This window comes from Ailuropoda melanoleuca, chromosome 19 (genome assembly GCF_002007445.2).
Source record: "Ailuropoda melanoleuca isolate Jingjing chromosome 19, ASM200744v2, whole genome shotgun sequence".
NCBI classification, from domain to species: Eukaryota; Metazoa; Chordata; class Mammalia; order Carnivora; family Ursidae; genus Ailuropoda; species Ailuropoda melanoleuca.
In genome coordinates this window covers 24,542,813-24,565,581 of record NC_048236.1, presented here as the reverse complement: position 1 = coordinate 24,565,581, position 22,769 = coordinate 24,542,813, and the positions used below count along the sequence as shown (strand labels likewise).

Below are 22,769 nucleotides of genomic sequence, written 5' to 3'. Positions count from 1 at the left end.
GCTATCATTCAGAATAGAAGGAGAGATAAGGAGTTTCTTAACAAACAAATGTTAAAGGAATTCCTGGCCACTAAACCAGTCCTACAAGAAATGTTGAAGAGGACTCTTTGAGTGGAAAGGAAAAGACCATAAGAAAGAGAAAGAAAACTAGGAGGCACAAAAACTGTAAAATTAAGTATATCTATAAAAAATCAGTCACAAAATAAAAGGATGTGAAGTATGATGCAATATACCTAAAAGGTGGGAGAGGGGTAAAGAATGGGTTCATGCTTCAGCAACCATCAACTTAATATAGATTACTATAAGTATAAGTTGTTATATTTAAACCTAATGGTAACCACAAATAAAAAAACCAGTAATAGATATGCAAAAATAGAAAGGAATCCAAGTATATCACAAAAGAAAGCCAGCAAGAGAGAAGACTGCAAGAGAAGAAAGAAACAGAGAAGAACTACAAAACAACCATAAAACAAGTAACAAAATGTCAAAAAATATATTCCTATCAATAAATACTTTAAATGTAAATGGACTAAATGCACCAATCAAAAGACAGGGTGACAGAATGGATAAAAAAGCAGACCTATCTGTACTGCCTCTTAGAGACCCATCTATGTACTGCCTATTACAGACATGCAGATTGAAAGTGAAGGGATGGAAAATAATTTATCATGCAAATGAAGTGAAAAGAAAGCCAGGGTAGCAATACTTATATCAGACAAAATAGACTTTAAAACAAAGACTGTAACAGACAAATGACACCATATAATCATAGAGGGGACAATCCAACAAGAAAATACAATTGTAAATATTTAAGCACCCAACATGGGAGCACCCAAATACATAAAGCAGCTAATAATGAACATGCAGGGAATAATCAATAGTAATACAATAATGGTAGGAGATTTTAACACCCCACTTACATCAATGGGACAGATCATGCACACAGAAAATCAACAAGGAGACAGAGGTTTTGAATGACACACTGGACAAGGTGGATTTAATAGATACATTCAGAACATTCCATTCCCAAAAAGCAGAATGCACATTCTTTTTGAATGCATATGGAACATTCTTCAGAATAGATCACACATTAGGCCACAAAACAAGTTTCAACAAATTCAAAAAGATCAGTCATAACATGCATCTTTTCTGACCACAATGTTATGAAACCAGAAATCAATCACTTGAAAAAAATCTGAAAAGAACACAAATACATGGAGGTTAAATAACATGCTACTAAACAATGAATGGGTCAACCAAGAAATCAAAGAGGAAATCAAAATACACATGGGGACAAATGAAAATGAAAATACAACAGCCCAAAATCTTTGGGATGCAGCAAAAGCTATTCTAAGAGGAAAGTTTATAGCAATACAAGCCTACCTCAAGAAGCAAGAAAAATCTCAAACAACCTAACCTTATACCTAAAGAAGCTAGGTGTAACAAAACCCAAAACCAGTAGAAGGAAGGAAATAATAAATATTAGAGCAGAAATAAATGAGATAGCAACTAAAAAAAAAAAGAACACAATAGAACAGATCAATAACCAGGAGTTGGTTCTTTGTAAAGATCAACAAAATTGATAAACTTTCAGTGAGATTCATAAAAAAAAGAGAGAGAACTCAACTAAAAATCAGAAATGAAAGAGGAGAAATAACAACTGACACCACAGAAATACAAAGGATTACGAGACTCTTATGAAAAAGTATATGCCAACAAATTGGACAACCTAGAAGAAATGGATAAATTCCTAGAAACATATAACCTCCCACAACTGAATCAGGAAGAAACAGAAAATATAAGCAGGCCAATTACCAGCAATGAAATTTAATCAGTAATCACACACACACAAAAAGCAAACAAACAAAAAACTCCCAACAAACAAAAGTCCAGGACCAGATGGTTTCACAGCTGAATTCTACCAAACACTTAAAGAAGAGCTAATACCTATTCTTCACAAACTATTCCAAAAAATAGAAGAGGAAGTTAAACTTCCTAATTCATTCTGTGAAGCCAGTATTACCCGGATACCAAAACTAGATAAAAACACTACAAAAAAAGTGAAATACAGGCTATCTCTGATGAACATAGATGCAAAAGTACTCAACAAAATATTAGCAAACTGAATCCAACAATACATTATAAAGTCATTCACCACTGTCAGGTGGGGTTCATTTTAGAGATGCAAAGGTGGTTCAGTATTTGCAAATCAATCAACATGATACATCAACAAGAGAAAGGATAAAAACCATATGGTCATCTCAGTAGGTGCAGAAAAAGCATTTAACAAAGTACAACATCTATTCACGATAAAAACTTCCAACAAAATAGGTTTAGAGAGAACATACCTCAACATAATAAACTCCATAAATGAAAAACCCATAGCGAATATCATATTCAGTAGGAAAAAACTGAGAGCTTTTCCCCTAAGATAACGAACAAGACAAGGATGTCTACTCTTACCACTTTTATTCAGCATAGTACTGGAAGTCCTACTCACAGCAATCAGACAACAAAAAGAAATAAAAAGCATCCAAATTGGTAAGGAAGAAGTACAACTTTCACTATTTGCAGATGGCATACTATATATAGAAAACCCTAAACACTCCACCAAAAAATTACTAATACTCGTAAATGAATTCAGTAAAGTCACAGGGTACAAAATCAATACACAGAAATCCATTGCATTTCTATGCATTAATAAGGAAGTAGCAGAAAGTGAAATTAAGAAAACAATCCCATTTACAACTGCATCAAGAATAGTGAGGTACCTAGGAATAAACCTAGGAGGTGAAAACCAAGGAGGTAGACGACCCATACTCTGAAAGCTATAAAATACTGATGAAAAAATGAAGATAACACAAACAAATGGAAAGATATTCCATGCTCATGGATTGTGAGAACAAATACTGTGAAAATGTCCATTCTACCCAAAGCAATCTATAGATTTATTGCAATCTCTATCAAAATACCAACAGCATTTTTCACAGAACTAGAACAAATAATCCTAAAATTTGTACAGAACCAAAAAAAGTTCCCGGATAGCCAAAGCAATCTTGAAAAAGAACAAAACTGGAGGAATCACAGTCCCAGATTTCAAGAAATACTACAAAGCTGTAGGAATCAAGACAGTATGATACTGGCACAACAATATACACATTGATCAATAAAACGGAACGCAGATGTTAGAAATAAACCCGTGATTATATGGTTAATTAATCTTTGACAAATGATGCAAGAATATATAACGGGAAAAAGACAGTCTCTTAAACAAATGGTGTTGGGAAAAGTGACAGCTATACGCAAAAGCACCAAACTGGACCACTTCCTTACACCGTACACAGAATAAACTCAAAATGCCTTAGGGACCTGAAACCATAAAAATCCTTAAAGGGAGCACAGGCAATAATTTTTCTGATGTCAATGGTAGCAATATTTTTGTAGATGGTCTCCTGAGACAAGGGAAACAAAAGCAAAAATAAGCTATTGGGACTTCAACAAAATAAAAAGCATCTGGACAGCAAAGGGAACAATCAACAAAATGAAAAGGCAACTTAATGAATAGGAGAAGATATTTGCAAAAGACATATCCTGTAAAGGGTTAGCATCCAAAATATATAAAGAACTTATACAACCCAACTTATTATAAAGAACTTATACAAACCCCCCAAATAATCCAATTAAAAGAACTTATACAACCCAACTTATTATAAAGAACTTATACAAACCCCCCAAATAATCCAATTAAAAGTGGGCAGAAGACATGAACAGACATTTCTCCAAAGAAGACATACAGATGTTCAACAGACACATGAAAAGATGCTCAACATCACTCATTATCAGGGAAATGCAAATCAAAACCACGATACCACCTCACACCTGTCAGAATGGCTAAAATAAAAAAACACAAGAAATAAGTGTTGGTGATGATGTGGAGAAAAAGAACCCCCATGCACTGCTGGTGGGAACACAAACTGGTGCAGCCACTGTGGAAAACAATATGGGGTTTCTCAAAAAATTAAAAATAGAACTACTGTATGATCCAGTAATTCTGCTACTGTGTATTTACCCGAAGAACACCAAAACACAAACCCAAAAGGCTATAGGCACCCCTATGTTTATTGCAGCATTATTTACAATAGTGAGGACATGGAAGCAGTCTTGGGGCAACCAAGACTATCTCATGCATAAAACTGTCTCATGCTTCATAATAGCCTAAGTCCCTTCTTTTGATACATTTGAAGAGTTATCATTAGGATAAATCTGTTGGGTATTTTTGTATGGAGTTTTGGTCAGACTCTGAAAACTTGGGATGAATTTTCATGATAAAAACCAACGAAGTCTCATGTGAGTCACAAAATCCTATTCTCTTTGGTAGAGTTTTACCTCCCATCAGTCCAGGAAACTTGGGGGTACAAGAAGAAAGGAGTGGATGTGTAGAACAACAGTTCTACTGGTTACATATATCTTTGAAGACTCAATCCTCACTTCTCTGTCCCTCTGGTTGGCGATCTCCACGTTGGCACACAGTGGACTCCAAAGCCTTACAGACCCAGACAGAATGTCTTCCAAGTCAAGCAGGTGGAGTAAGAGCAGGGCAGCAGAGAACGAGGCTCGGTGCAGCGGAGCTTATACTTCACAGAAGAAGACAGAATGTGCTAGTACATATTGTAGTGTCTTGTTTATGACCCTCACGTGATCAGGTGTTTCTCTGTGCATGTTTAGTAGAATATGAAAGCATTATTTGCTAAGATTTGATTTAAGCAGAGATTCCAAAGAAAACTGGGGTGCTCGGATCAGTCTTTTTAAAAAACTATAAAATTGGAAAATCATATTGACCTTTTTTTAACTTAAATTTTTAACTTAATTTTGTTTTGTTTGTTTCACGGTTTTATTTAAATTCTAGTTAGTTAACATGGGCGATGTTGGTTTCAGGAGTAGAATTTAGTGATTCGTCACTTATATATAACACCCAGTGGTCATCACAAGTGACTTATTAGCCATCACTTACAATTTTTAAGAATTTCCGGGAGAAAAAAAAAGTCAAGTCAGATGCACTAACAGTCATCTCTTTCCTTTTGCATTTATAAAATAAAGAAATAATAAATAAAGGTGCTCGGAGAGACATCTTTACTACTGATAGCTTTTAAAAATAATCCAGTTTCCATTTTTTTTAGTGAGGATATTCAAGTATTCTGTCAGATGGGATACTTTCAACTCAGTAGGTGAGGATTACAGATATATTAACTAGCAAACTTCCATGGAGTCAGCAGCCAGAAGATACTGCAGAATCCTATACAGGTGATATCTTAGTTACAAACAATCCCACACTCATTGTCCCCTCTCTGCCCGAACCTTGCCCCACTACTCCTGGAGACCTGCATACACCCATAGGAGATTTTGTGTTGTCTCCTTGTAGAGGAAGAAGCGAAATCAACTGTGAAAAGTAAGGACTACTCAAGGTGGTTGCACTCTCCCAAAATATTATCATCTGGAAATGTTTCACTTCAGTTTGTTATATCATAATTGGTGGTTTATTTGGATTTCTGATTACCAACTACCTCTGGTTGCTACAAGTTAGTTCATCAGCTTATTTTTTCTAACACTCAGCTGACATACCTAATCTAGAGGATGGGATCAAAATTTTAAAAATAGTTATATCTATTTACTGAGTGATCAGAAAGGTCATTTATGGTTTAAGGTGGGGGAGGTATCAAGATTAGCTAGTAGGCAAAGAAGGAGTTAAGTTAATAAATTTAGGAGAAATTTTTTAGATTCTGAGTGAAGAGAGGAGAATAAATTAAGTGGGGGGAGGGGGAAAGAAAGAGAGATCAATTTTCCTGTGGCAAAAAAAGACCACAAGAGTGCGGTGGCCATCAGCACAATGTGATTCTGCTCTGCAAAATGCTATAACTACTTCATTCCAGGCTGGCACTGAGATCAAAACATACCTCAGAACATAATAAGCAGCAAAATGGGCAAATTAAGTAAACTGTGATAATCCGAGGTCTGGCCACATAGGTCTTGGGAGTAACTTGGGGGTTGGTTGTACGCTGTTGATAAAGAATGATTCCACGACTGGCAAGAATACAAGCGTACAAAAGGGTTTTAATTTGAGCCTGTGTGCTTGAGAGATTTGAGAAACTGCAGGCTGGCTGCTTCTCTATTGACTGTGATTAGAATAAGTATTAAATAACAAAATGTAAATTTGCGTACCCATAAGAGCAAAAGAAAACCCTTAGGAAATAAAGAGAAAATATTTGGTGGGAAAACTGGTACAAGAGAATATTGAAAATGTTATGTCTTTAATTTTTACCCCACTACCTTCCATCTTTAGAAAATCAGGCAAACAAGAACTTGAAATCTACAATACAATAAAAGCCTAAAAGTATGATGGTGAAGGGGAAATCTAGTGACAAAGGTTTACCAATCCCCAGAACTACATTACCTATATCTCAGGGAATATAAGGAATTAACTGAATTATGTCAAGCACAGTATTTAAAGATTCTGTAGGCAAACAACAAATGTGCTTAACCAGATAGCTAAGCATTAATAGAGGGACTATCTTTACAAAATGGGGGCTAGGAATCATGCACATATCACTGATACTAATTTGACATCCTTAGCAAAGTCAACTACTATCTGCGTCTCATTTTTCCAGATATTGCTTATTACTTTCAAGGCATTGTCCTGGTTAACTCAATTGTAAAACAGTGATAGTCCTGGTAGTTTAAAGAGTTAGAGAAGCATTAGGTGTTAAGTACACAAAAACATTTGATTCTTGTTCAGCTACATGCTATAGACTGAATGTTTGTGTCTTCCCCGGCTCCCCATATATGGAGCCTAATACCCAATGTGATGGTCTTAGGAGGTGGGGCTTTTGGATTAGGTCTTGAGAGTGAAGCCCTTATGAATGGGATTAGTGCCCTCATACGAGACACCTTAAATAGTTTACTTGCCCTTTCCATCATATCAGTTTGTAGTAAACAGATGGCCATCTATGTATGAACCAGGAAGCAGGCCCTTACCAAACCTGATCATGCTGGTACCCTGGCCTTAGACTTCCAAGACTCCAGAACTGTGAGAAATAAATTCATGTTGTTTATAAACTGGCTAGTCTATGGTATTTTTGTTATAGTAGCCTGAACAAAGACATAACTTGACAGTTGGGAGGAAATGAACATGGCCAAGATTGTAGAGTTCATACATTTTTTTCTAGAGGGGAGACTATGATATAAGCTAAAAGCAACCTGATATTCTTCCATTAGAGCGGAAGTAAATTTAAAAGAATATTAAATACTTAATATATTTTGAGGCTTATGTAATATTAAAGCAGTAAACTAATTTCATATTGGCAATATTTATTTCCAGTTCATCTCAAATGAGGATTAAAAGAATACTAAAAATAAACATTGAGATGAAATACTGAAATGTATATGATAGGTAGATTAAATTGATCATTTTAGAATAGATCTGAAACTTAGCACTGGAGCTTTAAAAATTAATGATCTCATCCAAACCCTGTTTAAAGAACCCAAGGTGCAGTAACGTTAAATCCTTAGCTTGTGGTCGCACAGTTCCTTAATGCCACAGTGGGGTTTAGAGCCTGCATCTTTCTGCTCCAGAGTGTCTCTGTCTGGCCTTTATTGTAGATGAAATGTCAATTCCTATTTTATAAAAAAAAAAAAGAAAAGTCTCATCATGAAAGCGGTGAATGGAATGTATCCTTTATTCCTATTTGTTTCAGAAAGAACACATTGTCACACTCCATTGTTCACACTTTAACAGGCCAAGTACAGCCTCTAGTGATTTTAGCCTTTCTCTGCTACAATAAATTGTTATGTAACAGGTGGCACAGCCTGGAGGCAGCCATTAGAGAGTCCTTGCAATGAATAGGAAGCCAATCACTGCAGATTAGACCCAGTCCAGACAAATCACTCTTAGTTCTGCTGTTCTCCTTAGAGACAGGAAGGTTTTGTTTCCAAATCGAATTCTGAAGTACTATAGTAAAAAGCTTTCAATAATGCTTCTTGAAATTGCCCCTAAAAAAGTACAAAGGAGAAAAGTACTGTATGCCACTGGTTCCCTAAATTTTTGGTATGTTGATTTCAGCTGTATTTCTCTACAAAATAAGTAAGTTCGTATTTTTTGAAAGATAATAAGCAGTCAAATTCTAAATCAGTCTGAGGGGGAAAAGCATGTTTATGGATTTGAAGGCTTCATCCACCATTTGCTAAATTAAAGGCAAAAAAACATGAAAAAATTTAAAAGATAGAACTCTGGAAGGCACAGGCAAAAATAATTACCTAAGGACTACATTAAACAATTCTGGTGAGAGATGACATCTAATTTTGCAAAAGTTAAATACCATGGAAATATGCACCAGCAATTTAATTGAAGATACATCTATTTAACTTCTTACATTTGCCTTTCAAGAACACTGCAATATAATGCTGATGTGCAAAGTCATTCTCTGATTCTTGCAACCCATACTGTAATAGTTATATTCATAAAGGATACTACCATTTGCAAAATAATTTCAAATTACTGATGTGGGAACCATATTTTAACTTACTTGCATTTGTAATCAATGCTAGGAAGCATATGGTTGCAGGGAAAATAGAGGTGAAATGTCAATTTGCCTAAGAACTACCCATAATAGACCCTTAGATCTCTCTGTCTCTCTCATAGAGGAAAGGAATAGCAGTTTTCACTGTTACAAGCATTTTAAATGCTGTTGATTAAAGTTAAATTAACAAAGTGTAAAAACGCCAAGTTCTTCACGTCAAGAAGAATCTCTTCTTCGGAAAAGGCACATTTTCTCTCACATCACATCCATTTGACTTTTTATTCTCCTGGGAGGACAGATTTCTCCCGTCCTTCCTCCCTTCCGACTAAATCTTTACACCAAACCTCTCCTTTTCCTTTTGGGTATTAGGAGAATGGTATTCTTCCTCCTCCTTTGGATTCTTACATACACTCCCCCTTCTCTTCTTCTCTACCTTATTCCCTTACATTTTATTCTGTGAACTGCAGAACTCTCAAAAGTTCTCCTTCCATGAACTGTTCATAAACATATATAGGTTTGGGGCACCTGGGTGGTTCAGTTGGTTAAGTGTCCAACTCTTGATATCAGCTCAGGTCTTGATCTCAGTGTTGTGAGATCGAGCCCCACGTCAGGTTCTGTGCTGGGCATGGAGCCTGCTTAAGATTCTCTCTCTCCCTCTCCCCCTGCCGCCTCCCCACCATAATAAACATATATAGGTTTGCCTTCCTTACATTATTTTCTCACATACGTGCATACATAGCTCTCCTTCCTTTCTCAAATACATATTAAACACTTAAAATGGTATTGAAAGGAGCTTACTTACAATCTGGTGGGGGAGGAAAACACAGAAGCAATTCTATTTCAGCAGGATAAGACATGTAAAACATGCCTAAGTGAGTGATGGGACAAAGGAGGAAGTTAACATCTCTGTTGGCGTGAGTTAAGGAACTTCCAACAGAGGAGGAAATGCTTGAGCCATACCTTGGAGGTTAAATACAAATTTGCCAGACAGAGGAGGAAGGGAAAGAGCATTCAAGACTATGGGGTCTAAGGTCCCTGAAAGACCTCTCTATTAAGTAATCAGAACAGTTGTACCTTTAATTCCTTATTACCTATAATGTGTATCTAATTTTTTATGTCTGAAACACCTGCAATCTGGAGTGTTTCTCATCTGCTCTACTTGTACTTTTGAAGTTAGGAGTGAAAAACTACTGACCTTTTCTCAGTGCAAATTCTGTTTGGATCTCCGGCAGCAGGATTCCCAAAATACAGGAGGAAAGCAGGGGAACCACAGCAATGCTCCCTGGTCCACTGGAAATGTCTGGAAACTATTGAGAAAGTGTAGCAAAGAGAGGGACAGCCAAGGCTATATGCTATTGTGGTTCTCTTCTTAGCTCTTTAATCCTTTTCTCCCTTTATCTTTTAGTTCATTCCTCTTTCTTCTCCCCTCTAAAATGTTTTTCTCTCCAGAACTCATCTTTGATGTAGGAGTTTACAGGCTTCTCTGGGGATCTCCCACTTGACTGGCAGGGATATTGTCTATGTGGATAACATCCATCTTGGTATCTCCAGTCTCAATAATTTTTCTGAGTTTCAATTCTGAATTTCCTGTATATTTCTGGCCATTTTCACCTAAGAAATCCTACCAGCACCTATAGCACTTTGGAGATTTTTGAAAGTTTATGATGGATCAATNTGGAGTTTATACAGCACTTTGGAGATTTTTGAAAGTTTATGATGGATCAATTTGGCTAATCTATAGTCCCCAGTTATTCAATCANATAGCACTTTGGAGATTTTTGAAAGTTTATGATGGATCAATTTGGCTAATCTATAGTCCCCAGTTATTCAATCAAACAAATCTAGGTGTCACTGTGAAGGTATTTTGTAGGTGTGATAGAGTCCATAATCAGTTGACCATAAATAAGGGATCTATTTCAGCTAATATGGATGGGCTCAATTCAGTCAGTTGGTGGGAGTTTAAGAGCAGAAGTAAGGCTTCCTTGATCAAGAAATTTCACAGCTTCCGCCAGTACCTGAGAGTTCGAGGCTGCCCTTCTCAGGGTCTGCCTTACGGATTTCAGACGTGCCTCATCAGCCCCCATAATCACATAAATCAACAATCCCTTGTAATAAATCTCTTCTTAATATACATCTCTTACAGATTCAGATTCTGCTTCTCTGGTTGAGCCAAGACCGGTAGAGGTTTATACACCCAAACTGCCCTTCTCTACTCATTTCCCTGTTCTGTTAAAGATATTGCCATTTTTCCACTATCAAACGTGGTTATAATTATCATTCTTCCTGCCTTACCTCCTGTACTTATTCCTTCCTTTTTGTGTCAGTTCGTCTCTTCATATTGAGATCCCTGTCATTTCAGCTGAATTTGGACCAGCACAACAAATAAACATGTTGCTGTCCTGCTCCAACTTTACTGGCTCTCCCACAGCCTAGCATGTCATTAAAGTGTTCCTATACTGCCTTCCCACCGACTCTGCCACATTTATGTCTGTACCGCTGATGGCAACTTTCTGTTCCAACCAAGCTTTTTTTTTTTTTTTTTTTTTTTTTTTACATCCTATTCCCTCTTCATGACTTTATATTTTCTGCCTCCAAACTGTTCCTTACACCACCCCACCTACTACAGATGTCTTTCCTGTCTTTTCCCTACCAATGCTTTAAGACCACCTCAAAGCCTCTCTACTTACAACTTAGTCTGGATCAGCCGAAGCTGCAGTCATATTGCTCTCTAAACTCCTACATCGATTATTTCCCTATAAGTAAAAGGTAATTGACTATGAACTGCTCTATGAAAACGTAGATTAATGTGCCAGACTTTTAACAAAATCTCATTTATACATAACTTTTCATGTAAATACATATGATTTATACCCTCTCCCTTCAGCACTCTCCTGTCAGAGTGCTTTGTGAGAGCGGTGCTCAGCAAATATTAACCAAGTGAGTTGCTGACTACATCTGAGTAACTAAAGCTTACAGTGTTAACTGTGTAAATATCTTCATAGATGACCAAAGTGGTTCCTAGTGATTGGTCTATTGGGTAAAAAAAAAAAAATTTTTGAGAGCACACTGATTCTGTACTATTGGTCTTAGATCAAACTTAAAGTGTAAGGGAGAAAAAAAATAAACTTTTTTACTTAGGTAGAAAAATAATTTTTTGATGCCCACTGACAATAAGCACAGATAAGAGGCAAGGGGACATTTCACTCAGTCGGTTAAACATGAGGATGGCATAAAACCAAACACATGTTAGGATTCCTTTTAAGATAAATGACTTAAACTAAACTGGGAATTAGGGGAGGGAAAGATATAAATTATAAGTGTATCACAGCCATCCTAAGTATATTTATGCCTTCCTTCCATGGATGAGCCCTGCTTCTGAAATTAAATATTAAGTGTTAAAACTAAAAATAAGGAATTAACTCCAAGTATTACTCAGAATATAAAATAAAAATATAAACACAACATAAGCAATATATAGAATACTCTTCTTTGCTAATGTATAAAGACCTTCATACACAAAAGTGTCCCCCACCAGATTCTGACTTAGAGTGTTTTTTAGAGAGAAGAAAGGGGGTTACTGATAAGTGTCGAATTTACCATATAGTTTATATGTTTAGTCTTTGGAGAACAGCTCTGTTTTGGAATATATACAAGTAAGACTGTCCTTTTCCAGAGGGATCTCAGAACGGATTTTGCACAAACTCTAGTAATAATAATACTACATTTTCAGCTTCAGCCAGACTGTTGTGACATCAGCGTATGAGTGAATAAGAAAATGAACTAGGCAAATTTTTTTTTATCAGATTATACTTCTTTCCACAAATTATCTGAAAACTAAGTCTATTTTTGAAATTTCTTCAAGTTCTTAACATGCATATTTTCTGCTGATCTAAAGATAATTAAAACGTGTTTATCATTTAAGAATTTTAAGTGATTTCTCTGAAGTACTGCTGGGAAAGATCCTCATAAATAGGTAGTCTTAGAAAAAAAAGTACAACCTATCATAAGCAACAGCTGATATGAGTCATCGTAAGTTATTCACACACACACAAGTTCCATTTCTCTGGTCCTTGCCGGAACAAAACAAAATGAAAGGCAAAATTTTTGGAACCTAAATAGAAAACATAATTTCCAAATGCAAACTAAATATACTTCTTAATTTCCAAAATAAATGTCCATATAAAGTATTTGCATTTAATTGTGTGTAAATGGTATGCAACATGGTGCAATTTCAAATATAAATAAAATCGCTTTAAAGAAACCTATAACTTTGTGAGAACATTAAGATGTATGTTTTGGTACTAATGACTCAAAGCACTGCTTGATTTCAAATCCTGCTTTACAGTGCAATAAGTATAGGTTTAAAGCTAATCATATTAGACTTCACAATTTTATAAATGTTCCTGCAACATCCTTCTGTAAGTCAGTCATGCACTACACTAACAATGTTTTTCTTTTCATCCCATTATTAGTAATCTCAAGTGTAACACCACCTTTGAAAACTGTTAACACATCACTGAAAGCTTCAGACGAACACAGAAATTCTGCTTTTGGTTTTAGTTCTATGAAAAGTTATGAATTAACTAGCAACTTCCTGTTAGAACTTAGCAAATTCATACAAGGAACACAGACTTACCTTGTTTATCTTGAAAAAGTTAAGAATCAGCATTAAGTTCTCAGAGAAAACCTGAAAGCCAAAGGAGCTTTGACCTGGTTTAAATAACTTGTCCTGTCTCTGGGTGGAATATCGGAGCTCTCTGCAGTCTTTACTTTCTCTCTCCCAATCTCTGTCTCTCTCTTTCTCAGCCTCTCTCTCCTCCCCCCTTTCCTCTCCCTTCTCCTTCTCGCTCATACACACAGTATGATTAAATTGCTCCTGTCAAGAGTGTTTTTTCTATAGCTTATTCTAAGACCATGAAGTGAAAAATCACTCAGTAAATTTGCTATGTATCATCTCATAAATATGAAAACTGCTAAATAGCCACAATTTGAAAACTGCTACATAGTCACAAAATCTTAAACTATATAATGGAGACATTTAAATCAAACAAAATGAAAATATGTTGCTTACTTTATTAAATACTGTTGTAAGAGATATCAGAGAAGTAAAGCTCAGGGCTAATACTTGATTTCCAGGGTAAACCTTTTTAAGGAGCTTTTACATGGGCAAGAGGAAGGTCTGTATTGATTTCTGGCATCATAAGCACTTGGCCTTTGAAATACACATATAACCCTTAAGGTGTCAAAATGGTCACCTTCAAAATGGACTTATTAAGCACTCACAGGTTTCAGCTGCTTTTCCCACACCCTTTCTCATCCCACCCTCCTGCCAGGAGACAAGGTCTAGGGCCAGGGAAATGGTAAAGCACAGAACAGGAAAAGGGCCCATCCTTTGTTGAGTGCTTTTTATATACAAAGCTCTAGGCTCAGTGCTTTACACACATTTTCGCTAACCCTCATCCAAAGTCGCTGGTATTGGTGTTGCTCTATTTTACAAGTATGAGAACTGGAGCTCAAGAGTTAAGAAATAGTAAGTGGTAAAACTATCACCCCCTGCAGAGTACCCCCCCACACACAGGTAAATTTCAAGGCCCACATCCTCTGAAACCTATAAGATTCTTTAAGCTTTTTCATGACACTATGTTGAGGAAGGTTTTTTAAATGGCAGCAACAGAACCATTTTACCACGACAGTGTTTTTCCTGTGGTTCCTCCTTGCCATAATGGCACTGAGGAATTAAAGTCCAGAGTGTTCTGCCTTTTTCTCTTCTTCCTTCCAGTGCTGTGTTAAGAAAAGGAATAGGTAAAGGGAAAAAGGGTAATCACACTTCCTGGTTAACTCAGGGCAATCATGCTTAATGCCTGTTGCTCTACCACATTATTACTAGTGTNCGCTGGTATTGGTGTTGCTCTATTTTACAAGTATGAGAACTGGAGCTCAAGAGTTAAGAAATAGTAAGTGGCAAAACTATCACCCCCTGCAGAGTACCCCCCCCACAGGTAAATTTCAAGGCCCACATCCTCTGAAACCTATAAGATTCTTTAAGCTTTTTCATGACACTATGTTGAGGAAGGTTTTTTAAATGGCAGCAACAGAACCATTTTACCACGACAGTGTTTTTCCTGTGGTTCCTCCTTGCCATAATGGCACTGAGGAATTAAAGTCCAGAGTGTTCTGCCTTTTTCTCTTCTTCCTTCCAGTGCTGTGTTAAGAAAAGGAATAGGTAAAGGGAAAAAGGGTAATCACACTTCCTGGTTAACTCAGGGCAATCATGCTTAATGCCTGTTGCTCTACCACATTATTACTAGTGTTCCCTTTTTTACTCTCAAATATATTCCAGTTTGGATGATGATTTATACAGTCAGCATATATTTAAGGAGGAGAGCAATACAAGTTAAACGAAACCTGCCTCAAAATAGTTGCAAGGTGATATCCTATAATTCCAATTAGATTGTTATCAAAATTGAAATGGCAAGGAATGGAAGCCGACTTAACTCCAAAGTTTTTGCCTCGTGGTACCTGGTAAACAACGTATCTCTTTTATTTTTTATTTTATTTTATTTTTTTAAATTTTAATTTTTTTTAAAAGATTTTATTTATTTATTTGACAGAGATAGAGACAGCCAGCGAGAGAGGGAACANATTTTTTTTATTTTATTTTTTTAAATTTTTTTTTTTAATATTTTATTTTTTATTTATTCGACAGAGATAGAGACAGCCAGAGAGAGAGGGAACACAAGCAGGGGGAGTGGGAGAGGAAGAAGCAGGCTCATAGCTGAAAAGCCTGATGTGGGGCTCGATCCCACAACGCTGGGATCACGCCCTGAGCCGAAGGCAGACGCCCAACCGCTGTGCCACCCAGGCGCCCCAACAACGTATCTCTTTTAGAACTTGAAGTATTTCTCTGGGTTTCCTGCATCAGGAAACATCCGTGCATTATGGAGGCACCTTTGTTGGCACAACTAAAGCTAGTTAATGTGGGGACAGACTAATCGATAAAGGGACAAGATCGTAACATAACTTTCAAATATAAAATGGCACATGTTCCGTCTTTCATTACCAGCTGCTATTTTTATGCCTTTGGATGTCCTGAAGAGGGGTGGTAGGGTGGTAGCCCACTGTGACACCTGAAAATCCCGCCTTGAGATCTTTTCTCTTGAATAAAATGCAGATTCCCTCAAAGGAATAATATGAAGCCATCTGAACTTTCAACAATTTAAATATATCAATTTAGAGAATCTCTTTAATAAGATGTATTCCACGTGATAGCCAAACATTAAGAATATATAGAAAACCACTTAAAGGGGCTTGAAAATAGATGGACACTAATTTTACTGGAAATTTACTATGCATCACAGAGTGATGGAGGGTGCTGATGGAGGAGGACAGCCACATCCATGTGGAATGCCCCGGACAAAGATGAAATATCAACAAGAGTCAAGTCCTGCCAGGGGTCCCTAATGAAGAATGGAAGGCACAGAGAGAGGAAGCCAAAGAAGGGCCTCCACCAGCAAATACTGCACATTTGGGCCAGTTAGAAAAGGTGGAAATAACCTCACAGAACTTGTGGCTTGGTAGAAGTTGTGCACATTTAACTGTGGTGGTGTTGTAGGGCTCCCTCCTCCCCCCACACCTCCTGGCTGGGCACTTTTGGGTAGAATCCAATCCGTACAACTAGAGGTGGAGACCCTGGGTAGAACGCTATAGTGGCAGATGTTGTTGGTGCCCTACCCATACCCTGCTGGCACTCACTGTTCCTGTATGCAAGGATGGATATCACTGCAGACACCTGCAACTCTCTGCTGAGGGCTCCTTTCAGTTGTTGTAGAGTCAGCTGGGTCCACATGGAAAAGAGGCTGGAAGTGCCAGGGAGTGAATGATCCTGGAACCAGTCCTCAGCCAGGGACAAATGGAAGTTGTTGGATAAATGCTAGCTTCTTTACCCTCAGGGGAGACACCTCTATGCGGTCTGCCATCCAATGGTTGGATCAAGCACCAGTTACCCAGAGCACTCATCTGCCACATAACACACCTTCTGTTGACTTGCTTTCCCTACCTCACTTCCCTATAATCCGTACTGCTGCTTCCCTGGGAATCTGGGAATGACATGCACTCAAATCTTTGTCTCAGGGTCTGCTCTTAGGGGACCCCAACCAACACAGATGCTGAAGAGAAGCGGATTCTATGTTACAAGGCTAGAGAGCTATGTGGTGTAGCCAATATCTGGGAGATGTAGGAAATTTTTCTTACTTAGTCCATTGATTAGTACTTTATAAATATTAGAGTGATGTGTTTTACTTGACATAAACTGTAAAAGACAAACGTTCCACAGAGAGCATGAGGGAAATACAAATATAGCAAAGCCTTCTTCAGATACTCATTCTCTACAGAATGAAAACTCTTATGTGGCTATCCATCTTGGCTACTTTTAAAGGTATAATTATACCTCCATCAACAGAGAAATGTATCCCACTGATATATTTCCTTGTCATCAGGTAGCAAGCAGAGGTAGAAACTCTATCAGAAGGGACACTAGAATGTGGCACGGTTAGTTAGAGATATGCAAAACCACAAAGAAAACATAAACTATGCCACTGGCAATCCTAGGGCAGAAAAATACGGGATCCAAAATTGAGTTCTATCAATAAGAGCAGGGTGGGGGTTTGGCCAATGGCCAGGCTTGCAGAGGGAGAAGGAAACAACTGGAGTGGAGAAATCAGTGCCAGAAGACTGAACTGAAGACAAGGTACGTTCCTTGGAAGCTGGTGAAGAACACACTTCGTGCCTGAATGATCAGCAAGTCCTAGAAGGAGGTTAAGTCTATAAGAATGGGAGGCTGTATGCGGATGCCTCTCTTCCCCGCCACCAGCAAGCACTAAATCAGGTAGAGAAGGCCTGGTGAGATTCAAGAAGGAACTCTCTAACTCCCTTATCCCCTTAACCATTTTGTTGATGCCTGAAATGCCTGTATTTAGGAAACTGTTCATTATTCACTTAGAAATAAAAAGCAAACACCTGGTCAAAGAAACAGTATGAATGCGTCTCTCAGCATAAAAGCAAACAATCAGGTGTGCTTTCTACTTTTCTTGTATGTCTTAAATAGTGCTTGATGAATAACATTTTTAAACATTTCAAAAAAGGAGTCATTGTCAATGCAAAGGCATACCTACCAGAATCCTTTCGAAGAGAAGGTAGTTAATAACACGTCTTTATGTTTCAACTCCAGATACTTCTCTTTTATCCTAACTCATTCACTTACATCTAATCTTGCCTTTTCTCCCCTTCCCAGCCCCATGCTCCAAAACCAACAGGAAAAACTTTAAGTGTGCTTATACGATCATTCCACATCTTGGTTCAAAACTCTTCAGTAGCATGCTACTGCATTAAAATGGAATCAAAATCTTAAGCATGGTCATAAGCCTTGTCAGACCCGGCCCCTACTTCCTCTCAAGAATGTTGCTCACCATTCTTTCCCTTTTCCCCCTGTATATTGTGACCTTCTTTGGCTCCTCAAAATTAGCATCAGTTTTGCCATGAGAGGTCTTTGTCTTAATATTTATCTGGAATCTTGCTCTTCCCCTGCACTGACTCCCCTGGATTGCTCTATCTCATCCTTCAGGCCTTGGAGTAAACAGTCTAGGTTGAGCCGCCTTGTAGGGCTCGCTGTCATAGGGTCCTGCACCTCTTCATAACATTAAATGTGTTTGAGATGACCTTCCTATGTCTGTCTGGGGGCAAGGACCATATCTATTCTGCTTCTTACTCTGAGCCCAGAACAGTGCCTGGTAAATATTAGATTGTTTAATAAATGTTTTGAATGAGTGAATAAACAGGGACTTGATCCAAGGTCTTCTGGTCCCAAATTCCATATTCTTTGTGTCACTCTCCCAGAACACAAGGAATTGGACAATTAAACTGATGAGGGAAAAATGACAAAAATAAAAATGAACAAAGAGTTGGTCAGAAACCAAACTTTGAAGGCATAATTTTGGCAAGGGTTCTACCTATTTATTTTTCATTTACCCAAAACAAATGGAAGTTTTAAAAGAGGCATTTTTATCACACAGCTGTTTTGTTTGATAAATGGGTATATTAAACAATTGAGGATAAAATCAGTTTGGGTTAAGTTGGGATATATTTATGCAGTTGGCCTTTTTAAAAGTCTGTATTTGGTGTCATCTTTTTTCTCACTACATAAGTATGTGCTTTAGTGTCTCATTTTGCATTTGTAATTTTATTTGTTCATTTTCTTAAAGGGGGCTTTCCATAGACTTCAGATCGTAAACTCTATAAAATCTAAATTGGCCTGTGATAAGTAGAATAAGTGCTCCTCCCACAAATGTTTGTGCCCTAATCTCTAGAATTTATGCTTCATTCCATGGCAAGTGGAAATTATGGTTGCAGACACAATTAAGTTTGTTAGCCAACTAACCTTAAAATAATGAGATGATGCTGGAATTTCTGGGTCGGGGCAGTATGATCATAAAGGTCCTGACGAGAGGAAGAGAGAGACAGAAGGGTCAGAGTAAGATGTGATACAAGAAAGACTTAACTAGCCACTTCTGGCTTTGAAGATGGAAAAGGCTTGCAGGCCGAGGAATGAGTGCAGCCCCCAAGAGCCTGAGAAGGCAAGGAAATGGATTCTCTCCTAGAGCCTCCAAAAGGAAGAAAGCCCTACTGGTAACCTTGACGCATTTTGGACTTCTGACCTCCAGAACTGCAAGATCATTCATTTCTGTTGTTTTAAGCCACTACATTTGTGGTAATTTATTACAGGAGCAACAAGGAACTAAAACACTGCCCCTATGCCAGAAGATTACTCAAAAACCTATTACCCTACAAAAGACTTCCCTAAAATTTTCTCTTATGTATAAAATGATCTCATGATCCAAATCCTGAGGATAATTATGGACAGTTTCCATAATTTTGAAAAAAACTACCATTTATAAGGAAGATTTCTAAGGTCGGGAAACATAATCTGCTATAAATCCATTTAGTCAAATATTTGTTAGGCACTTTAGAAGAACTATACATAGAAATAAAATACTGCCTTTTCTCCTATCCTCAGGTACACACACACGCATGTTTTCCCCTCATTAAGACTTTACACAAACCTACATTTATCTCTTGTGTGTGTGTGTGTGTAGAATGAAACTCTTTTTTTTTTTTTTAGTTTTTGATATAATGTTCAGTGATTCATTAGTTGCATATAACACGCAAACCTACATTTAAATTCAACCACTACCACTGATATAATTTTTGGTAAGTTGTTTACCTTAAGTTTCCCTTTACGTAAAGTGGAAACAGCTTAGTTTTCTGGAAGGAATAGAAATGATGATATGTGACATACCCATGGCAGAATAAGACACCTAAAAAGCCAGTAGCTATTATATTAATATCTACATATTGACGATAAATAATCGTAACTTTGTACTTGCAGATTTCACATTGAATAACATTGTACTGCAGACTCTGTATTGGCTCACAATAAGGATTCTGACTAATAACATCTCCATATATGCTTGAAAGCAGTTGTTAATGGGAAGATATTTTATAAGTCGGATCAAGAAACAGCACTCTGGTTAGAAGCTAGGGGATAAAATATAACAAGTTAACATTTTACAAATGGGAACTTCAAAATTAGCATAGAGTATGATTATTGAAAGGGTGTTCATATTCTATTATTTAACACAAATTAAAATATTAGGAAAGCTAGATGCTACTTGTTGCTTTTAAGAAATGTGAGGGGAGAGATCACAATGTAGGAAAGCAGTATAATCAGTAAGAACTAATAATCCTCTGCTTAGGACTTTGGGATGGTTATAACATTTGAATCTGGAAGGTGAACAAAACTCTGATGTGTAAATTATTCTGTTTTAGCCTAGTCACTCCAAATAAAGAAAACACATCTACCTGATAAAATTTTATACAACTTGCTTTAAAAAAATCTTTGAAAACTATTGCATATTAAGTCTCTCAGTAAAGGTTGACATAGAAGAACATCAGATGTTTCCAGAAAACTAGTAAGACAAATATTTTGCATGCTGGGTCATCTTCATGATTTTTAACAATAATTTTTTTCAGATATGTGCTAATGGAAAAACAATTACTTTGAAACACTTTAACACATATTTGGAAACCAATCTTGGAAAGTACTTTGCCTTTATGATTTATATCTTATGAGCATTATTTATTTCACATGACTCTTGAAGGAAAATTCTTGTCAACTAGACATACAACCTTTGCTGTTTTACACATTAATTAGAAGAAACGCACGTCAAAATATAATTTCCTTGTCGTCAGGAGGTTCTGGTGACTCCATGGGCAGTAAACGTTACGTTACTAAGCTTTATTGTTTATGCTCCTGAAATGCTCAGTATATTAAGGAGGGCCATTAAAGATGTGCCTAACAGGCACTATGATATTTGGGAAGGTCATTCTTTGGGGGGAAAAAGGTAAATTGCTTTCTAATGATGTAACTTAAAGTGGAGATGAAGCTCAGAGTGCACAGAAGAATGGGTGGTGGGAGTGACCCTCAGGTGCTTTTCTCTTTTCTTTCTTTCTTTTTCTTTCTTTCTTTCTTTTTCTTTCTTTCTTTCTTTCTTTCTTTCTTTCTTTCTTTNGGAGATGAAGCTCAGAGTGCACAGAAGAATGGGTGGTGGGAGTGACCCTCAGGTGCTTTTCTCTTTCTTTCTTTTTTCTTTCTTTCTTTCTTTCTTTCTTTCTTTCTTTCTTTCTTTCTTTCTTTCGATTTATTTATTTGAGGAGAGAGAGTGTGAGTGTGGTGAGGGGCAGNTCTTTTCTTTCTTTCTCTTTCTTTCTTTCTTTCTTTCTTTCGATTTATTTATTTGAGGAGAGAGAGTGTGAGTGTGGTGAGGGGCAGGGGGAGGGACAGAGAATCCTCAAGCAGACTCCCCACTGAGCACAGAGCCCTATGCGGGGCTCCATCCCAGGACCCTAAGATTGTGCCCTGAGCTGAAATCAAGAGTCGGACGCTCAACTGACTGAACCACCCAGGTGCCCCCTCTGAGGTGCTTTCTAAATGCCTTAGGTGGCATATTAGGCTTAAGATGTCTCACCTCATCTGATATTAGTGACTGGGGCTCTGTCACACACCCTAAGGACAGTTAGTGTCTTATTTGAAGACCTATCTATGGGTTTAGGTAGCATATAGGTAGTTAGCTGGAGTTTGATGTGCAAGGAGATCACACAGCCCCTAAACTTCCACATCCATCCTCTCCCACCCCTTCTCCTGCTGCAGTACAAAGGGTGTCTCTCCTCTTCTCTGGATGTGATACCTCTCCCTCTTGCCTTCTCAAGGACCAAGCTCTATTGATTACATTCTCTTTTTATGTTAAAATGTCCCTTTCATTAGAATATAAGTATTTCAAAACCTATATTCTTTTCTGACCAACTTAATGGGCTCTTTCTTCTGCGTTCATTTCTCAGAGAATTACATGGAAATAATTTTTTTCCATATCTGTCCCCACATAATCTCTAGTTAAGTTTGATATTTTGTTTGATAAATTCCAGAGAATTTATCAAAGCAGCCTTGGCTAATCAGAAATTCTGGGATGTCAGCAGCCACTTCTAAATAGTTCTTCCAGTTCTCATACAGACTTATACCTTTACTTTGCATTAGAAAAAGACTCACCGAAATATTTCTGCAGTAATGATCCTCACACCAGAAGGGTAAAGGTTTCTCCATCAGTTCATTTTTCTAGCTTACCTATTAGACACAGTCTTTAATTATATTCTTTTGAATTATATATTATGATGCCTATGCTTCTTATCATCAGTATCAGCACTTACTGTTTTCTGTTCTTCACTCACTCCTCTGAGGGGCAAAAGGGAAGAACACGTTTATATAACTGTACAAATCCAGCAAGTGTTTTGGTAATTGACTGCACTGTATCACCAAAGTGGTGACACTGCTGACAGTCAACGTTTTCTATCGGGCAGGAGATGTGTTGTAGGGAAATCAATGTAGGATGTGTGAAAGTAGGCTGTGCAAAAGTGAAACATAAAGGAGTTGAGCATCACCCTTAACTAAAAACTACTAATGGTTTGTTTTCTTGACTTCTCAGTCTCTGTAAGTAATCAGACTCAATATATTTTTGTGCTTAGAAAAAATTAAAAAGTTACACAACCTTTAGCCGAATAATTGTCAATTACCAATTTCAGAAAAGTGGGCTTATG

General features: G+C 37.3%; 1 protein-coding gene across 50 annotated transcripts in view; it reads right to left on the bottom strand.

The window, feature by feature from the left end:
• The window catches only part of RIMS1 (regulating synaptic membrane exocytosis 1), a 721,356-nt gene that overhangs the window by 23,971 nt on the left and 674,616 nt on the right, over positions 1–22,769 (bottom strand). The window contains exon 1 of one of the 50 annotated variants that reach the window (XM_019796827.2): positions 13,207–13,265. The exons of the other annotated variants lie outside the window; for them this stretch is intronic. The gene's annotated coding sequence lies outside the window, so the exon portion shown is untranslated. Of the gene's footprint in view, positions 1–13,206; positions 13,266–22,769 lie in introns of those variants that run through there. 50 annotated transcript variants of the gene reach the window in all.